Below are 6380 nucleotides of genomic sequence, written 5' to 3' on the forward strand. Positions count from 1 at the left end.
TTTTTAATAAAAACAAGTGCAGCATCGAGCTAAACTAGTGCAGAGCTAAGAATAATTCAAACACTGCAATGATTTCACTGCAGACTTAAAGGCCCAACACTAGTATTTGAAAAAGAAAAAAATTGTAGGTCTTTGTGCCTCCTATGTTGAGTAAAATTGTCAATTTGTTCAATGAAAAGTAAGAATTTATGTGCATCTCATTACACTAATTAGCAGATTACTTGCTAATTATTATTTTAGATTATTTAAGACCAGACTTTGACTAAATCTCTGCAAAGTATTATTTTTCTCTTTTTTTAGTGTGTAATGATCAGAACTGAGGACCCGAAATTTCAGTCAGACACAAAGTACAAAATAATAAGTTCTTTATTGAAGTTCGGGGTAAGGGACAGGCAGCCACCAGCAAAGGAACCGGAACTTCTGAGGACAGAGAGGAAGGTTAGAGGGTTGTATACTTGGGGAAGAGGCCGAGCTGAACAGAAAAGAACCACTAACCTACCTAGCGTTTGTGGAGGATGGGTGGTCCAGGTAGCACAAAGGCTGGCAACCAGTGGCAGCTCCAGGGAGGGACGGAGCTAGGAGCAGGCAGGACAGAGTAAAACTAGACTGAGGGTCAGGCAGAGAGCGGTGGTCAGGGCACAGAAAAAGGGTCCAGCACGTTCAGGCAACTACTAGCAGACAAAATCCAAAGGGCGAGGCAGGAGACAGAGGTCCGAGGACAGAAACAGGGTCGCGTCCAGAAAACAGAAGCCAGTGGAGAATCCGACGAGGGCTAGACAAGGCAGGCAAAACCGAGGGGCAGAAAAGTGTTCAGAACGGGGTCAGGTCAGGAAGAAATGCTGGATATCTACTCACTCTGAGGCTTTCAAAAATCTGGCACCGTCTGCCTGCCTGAGAGCTGAATATAACTGCTGTGCACAGGTGGGAAACATGAGCCTGATTGCACTCAGCATGCAGGTGAACCAGATGAACTTGATGAGAGGTGGGAACTGCGGGGACAAACATAGCAGGCAGACGGGCCAGAAACATGACATAGTGCCATTTTTAGTACAGTCAAGTACCTATGTTACCTTCAATTGTTATGAAAAGGCTGTATAAAAAACAACTTAATAAATTTGACTTTGCCCTGCGACAGACTGGCGACCTGTCCAGGGTCTCGCCCGAAACGTGAGAGCCGGGGAATTACATTATGACTTTAGATGGTCTTTCATTGACATTTTGCAGAAATTTCCCCATTGTACATTTGGATGACCCATGCATACCCAAAAGCTCTAACTATACTGCTAAAGTTTTAGGGTATTGCTTCTTCCCTCCTGATATCTGATTTGATAGCCTGTCACAACAAATCACCTGCAAAACATATGTTGGCTTAGGCTTTTGGGCTTTCAGACTTTCCCTTTTTCTCTCCAAAACGTTTGGGAGGCTGTTTTAAACTTGGAAACTTCAAAAGTGGGGGGGTTTGTCACTGAGAGCATTTGAAACATTTGACATTGCTTATTTGTCTTTCTTTAGAAGTACTGACCTCTACCTCTCTCAGTGGTCTTTCATCCCTTGTCAGCACAGGACACGTTTTACTGCGCCAGCTTCAGCCAGCACCTTTTCAATGTATTTTGCTTTTGTTGACACTCACATGTATTTCGTACTAAAAAGGGCCATCTCTAGGACAGAGAACAGTGGATATACACAATTGTTATACACAATTATACGCAGTTGTTGGAACAGATGCCACCTATGGGCATCTGAAATGGCACCCAGTGATGAACCAACGATACGCCGCTCTCTTTGTCATGCATTGGCAGATTCCTTGTGATTTTCCAATGATGTCACAGAAGGAAACGTCGGTGTTTGAGGAGTTACTTCGAAATATTTCCACAGGTGAGCCTGCATTTCGCTCAGAAGTTGTGGATTAACTAGAAGCTTACAAACCTTGACATAATCAATGTTAGTGCATGCGAAACCTCTGACTTTGAAGAAAATAATCAAAAGATTTTTTTTATACACAGAAAAAAAAAAAGTGTGATCCTTCTCCGTTTCACCACTTCAAAGGCGACCTCAAGTGTTCGAGATGCTGAAGAAATGTGTCAACCACATGAACCTGACATTGTCAAGAGCCTTCAGTGTCTCAGAGTGAATCTTGTAAAGCTCTTGGTGCAGGGTGACATTGTCTTCCACTCATTACTTTAAAAATGAGATTGATTGATCCTTTATATTAGTGTTGGTTAATTTTTTTTTGTTTGTTTGGTTGTTTTATTTACTTAGAATAGTGATGTATTTTGCTAACTCTTTGATTCATTTTGACTTTTTAAAACCTCTTGCTAAATCTTGCATGGATGGAAATGCACTGCAAAAGAAGCAACAATCCAGAATGTCTTTTTGAAATTCCTTCTTCTAGGGTGCAACTTGTGAATCCATATATGATTTTAACCTTTTGCACCCAGTCAGGGTAAAACGACATGGGTCACGACTTGCCAACTGAGAGATGATGAAGACGTGCTAACGCGCTGCCTTCAGTGTCAGACATGACATGCATGAGGAAGAACCCAGAGGTTGTGATTCACACCTTTTAGTCTGTCTGCCTGTGTGTGATGTGGTGTGTAAACATCAAGGTCTTTTCGGTGCGCTCGTGCTGTGTTAAACACTTTCTGTTTGGCTTTATAGAAATGTAAATAATTGGCGTAAGTGGAGTTTTGCCGCACGTCAAATGTATTTATCTGCTCCAACGGGACAAACACACAAGTCACTTAATTTAGTTGTTAACGACGGCATCACGAAACATTGACCTTTCGTTCCAGCCTTGAGGCCGCAAAATGAGTCACGTGACAGCCTAGATATTTACAGTGCTTCTCATCACCAGCCTTGTCAAATCACAGCACACTTCACTGCTGCCTACGAGGCCCAAGGCTGGACTTCAGCTATGCAAGCTGATGCATAGGTGGACTTTTTTTTTTCATCCTTTAGCTCATGCGCTCTGCAAGCTTGTGTAACACAGATGTCGCGAGGGTATTCTGGGACATTAATGCACATTAGCATGCATTTGTGGAAGGTTGCGTGAGTATGTTTGCACAAGAAACGGCAGAGCGAATCACAAAGGAACACCGTATGCAGGACCGATGCATTTCAGGCTGATTAGTCTTGTGGAGGAGCTTCTGGAGAAAATCCAGGACAATTTCTTAAGTTGTAGAACAAATAAATCTGTAAAGAGAGCTAGCCCGAGCTTCTCTGCATAAATTGGAGGGTTTGATTTTCTGTATCTTTTTGAAATTGAAGACTTTGCAACAAAATTTAAAATATCATGGGCTACAATAGGTATGAACATATTTGCGAATCTATTTTTTTTAGGATGCACTGTTTTTCTGTCTAAAAGATAAATACAGTTTTTGCTAATTTATCTTAAACATTGAATGTATATTTGATCTCCCTAAGGATGGGTTTAATTTATTTCTTTCCTGTCTTCCTGTCTTCCAGTTGCTACTTTCCTCAGAAATGTAGCTGTCAAACTAAAAGTGGAGCAGTAACTGCTTGGAATGAAGATGATTTTGACCTTCTTTCCCATCCAACTCGCTCTCGGTAGAGCCAATTGTTAGATTAAATAATTCTGAAGCTGCACCACTGTTCATTTCACTTGGGAATATCTGAGACATTGTCCGACACCCCAAGGGCTGTCGGATTACTTTGCAGAGAGCAGCTATTCAAGGGGAAGAGGTGAAGGCAGCTACTGCGACAAGTACAAAATGTCTGCATGCTGCAAGCCACTACAGAAAGACTTTATATTTAGTACTTATGCATAAGCATGAACAAATATGTAGGGTTCTGACATATTAAATACTGTACATCTGTTGTTTCCATTTCTGTTATTCAGCCTCACCTAACAGAGGTGTAATGATGATATATGACATTCAATTAATAAGATTTTAAAAAATGCAGAGAACCAGTTTGAAAGGGTTTGAAAAACTGGTGCAGGGGTGAAGCGTGTGAGAACTCATCAGTCCTCGACTTTACACAGTGTGGATCATGAGCCGATCCAAGATTTTCATGGTATGAAAACTTTGAGCAAAAATATTAGTTTGTCCTTAAAACAATATTTGGAGAGAACTAACAAAAATTCTTAACATCGTCTTATTTCTTTTTATTTCAAACAAAAAAGTAACAATTGTCCCATCTGCTGCTAGAAAACTTCATTTCAGAAAGTTATAGCATGTAACATAGACTTAAGCAAAATATAAAATATAAAATAAAAACCCACTAAGCTTGTTGTTTTCAAGTGCTTATTACACAGAGCATTATACTGTTTTGTCTAGCTTGTTAATTAGTAGAGCTTTGTGCTATAGGCTAGATATCCTGCTGGCTGTGAAATATGCAGCTAATGGACTTATTAAACAGTGAAATTATTTCCACACCATGACTGTACTTTTTTTATCTGAAAATATTTCCAAACAGTCATTTTTTTTCTATCATGTAAACAAAAGGAAAGTTAAACAACGTTCTTTTGGCCAATCAGCACAACTTCTCCTTCTGTTTGCTGATGGGCCTGGTAGAAAATCTACCAGAGACAATCCAAGTGAGCGGGAGAAAGCCCAAACTCTGCATTAGGCAAGATTTTTTTTTTTCCCCCAGTGGAATTGCAGAAGAAAGTAATGGTCAGCCTGGTGTTGTAGAGGCTGATGGTTAATTTTTGCATACTTTATAGACACTGAACTTAACATGCTTAGAATTTTAAAGAGGGCATAATAATTTGTTGACTCTGCTGTTGAGTTTTCTTCTCATCTTTCTAAGAGAAGCATGGAGTAGATCTTACCACCCTCTGCCAACCAACATATTATAATATTACAGGACATTTTTTGTGGTTTAAAAACTTTTTAGAACTTGGCATACCTGAATAATATTAACTGACTCAAGAAGTCATTGGATTGCTTGGTTCCTGCTGACATAGATAGTTCTGACGTCATGTTGACAGCAGATATTGGTTCATGAGCTGTACACTCTCTAGATAATTTATTAATACAATTTAACCTAAATATAACTTAATACAACAGTACAGTTTCAGGTTATTATGTAATGCGTACTAGTTTTTATTGTTTTACTGATTCAGACAAAGACGATGCCGGTAAAGCATTGACGATACTGTAAAATCTAAATATGTGGAGACGTTTATGACCACTTGAATATATCGCTTTTCCCTGTTTATGGATAGTTAAACAAACAGGAGAACCTAACATAGTTGCAGACTTAGAAAAAGATCAAGTATTTTTCAGTATCGCATCAGAAACTACAACAATTTCTTTCAGCATTTTGCCATCTTTAACCTGTGATTAATCTTAAAGACACACCTTGACAGCTCTTTTAGCCGCCACGCGGCAGAAAAACAATTTCTCTGTAGCTCGGAGGGAACCTCGGCTGCCATAAATCTGAGAAGAAATCTTTGCCGGGCCTCTCATACAGGATTTCAGAGGTTGGGAAGGGTAAGGCAGGGAGAGATGGGGAGGGTGGTAGGTCACTTGGTGGTCCAGTGGACTGGAAAATGTTGCAGGCCTCTGGCTGGAAGTTAGTGCATATCTATGTACGCTGGAGCTAATGTGGCCACTGGCTCATTGGAGCTCTGATTTAAGGAACGCTGTGTAACACGGCCAAATGCCCCAGTGAAAACGAGTGTCAAAGACAAACCACTGAGGCCAGTGAAGCAGAGTGAAGAAATCGCTCCCCCTTGTCTCTAACGGCAAATCCATGAATTTGGGTTAGGCAGTGAAAAAAATAAAAATAAAACACAGATTTGTTAAATAAATATAGCAAAGAAACCAACAGGAGAGGTGGTCTGTGAAAAGAAGGCTGTATCATTCAGTCGCACACAGGGCGCTCTCAGCCTGCTACAACAGGAGCTGCTGACAGGTTGGTCATCAATGAAAGGAGGCGGGGAAAGAGGAGAACGGAACAAGAGAGGGGAAAGAAGGGAAAGGAGAAGAGAGAAAGAAAGGGAAGCTGACAGGTTCACCCCACCTCCCCCCAGGCGCCCCCACCATCCACAGCAATCAAGGAGGTGAGGACACAGAGGGGAGGAGAGGAGCTTCAAGCTCAGCTGCATGTCAACCCAATCATTGCATCACATGACCATTTAAATTGGCATGATGGGTGCTGTGCAGTGGAGTAGATCTTCACAATGTAGCCCTGCTGATTAGGAACTGTCAGCATGAGATGGCATGGCTCACGCAGGTTGACATGTTTCACACTTGAAATATGTAGTTTTGGTGCGTAAAACGGTTTTAGACGATGGCAGAAATCTCTCTAGCCTCCGGATGACTTCCAAACATGTCACCAAAAAAAAAAAAAAAAAAAAAAAAAAAACCCCAAAAAAAAAAAAAAAAAAAGAAAAAACACCAAAAAAACTA

At 40.7% G+C, this 6380-nt stretch overlaps 1 long non-coding RNA gene across 1 annotated transcript; it reads right to left on the minus strand.

Moving 5' to 3' along the window:
• Positions 1-302: 302 nt before the first annotated feature.
• On the minus strand, positions 303-1031 carry LOC106943070 (uncharacterized). Its single transcript, XR_001423802.1, has 2 exons — positions 500-1031; positions 303-420 (listed from the first exon to the last, which is right to left on the minus strand). It is a non-coding gene; the product is annotated as an uncharacterized LOC106943070 (long non-coding RNA).
• Between the last annotated feature and the right edge of the window lie 5349 nt (positions 1032-6380).

The sequence above is a fragment of the Poecilia latipinna genome, unplaced genomic scaffold, assembly GCF_001443285.1.
Source record: "Poecilia latipinna isolate Pla-1442-1.1 unplaced genomic scaffold, P_latipinna-1.0 Scaffold4847, whole genome shotgun sequence".
Lineage (NCBI taxonomy): Eukaryota > Metazoa > Chordata > Actinopteri > Cyprinodontiformes > Poeciliidae > Poecilia > Poecilia latipinna.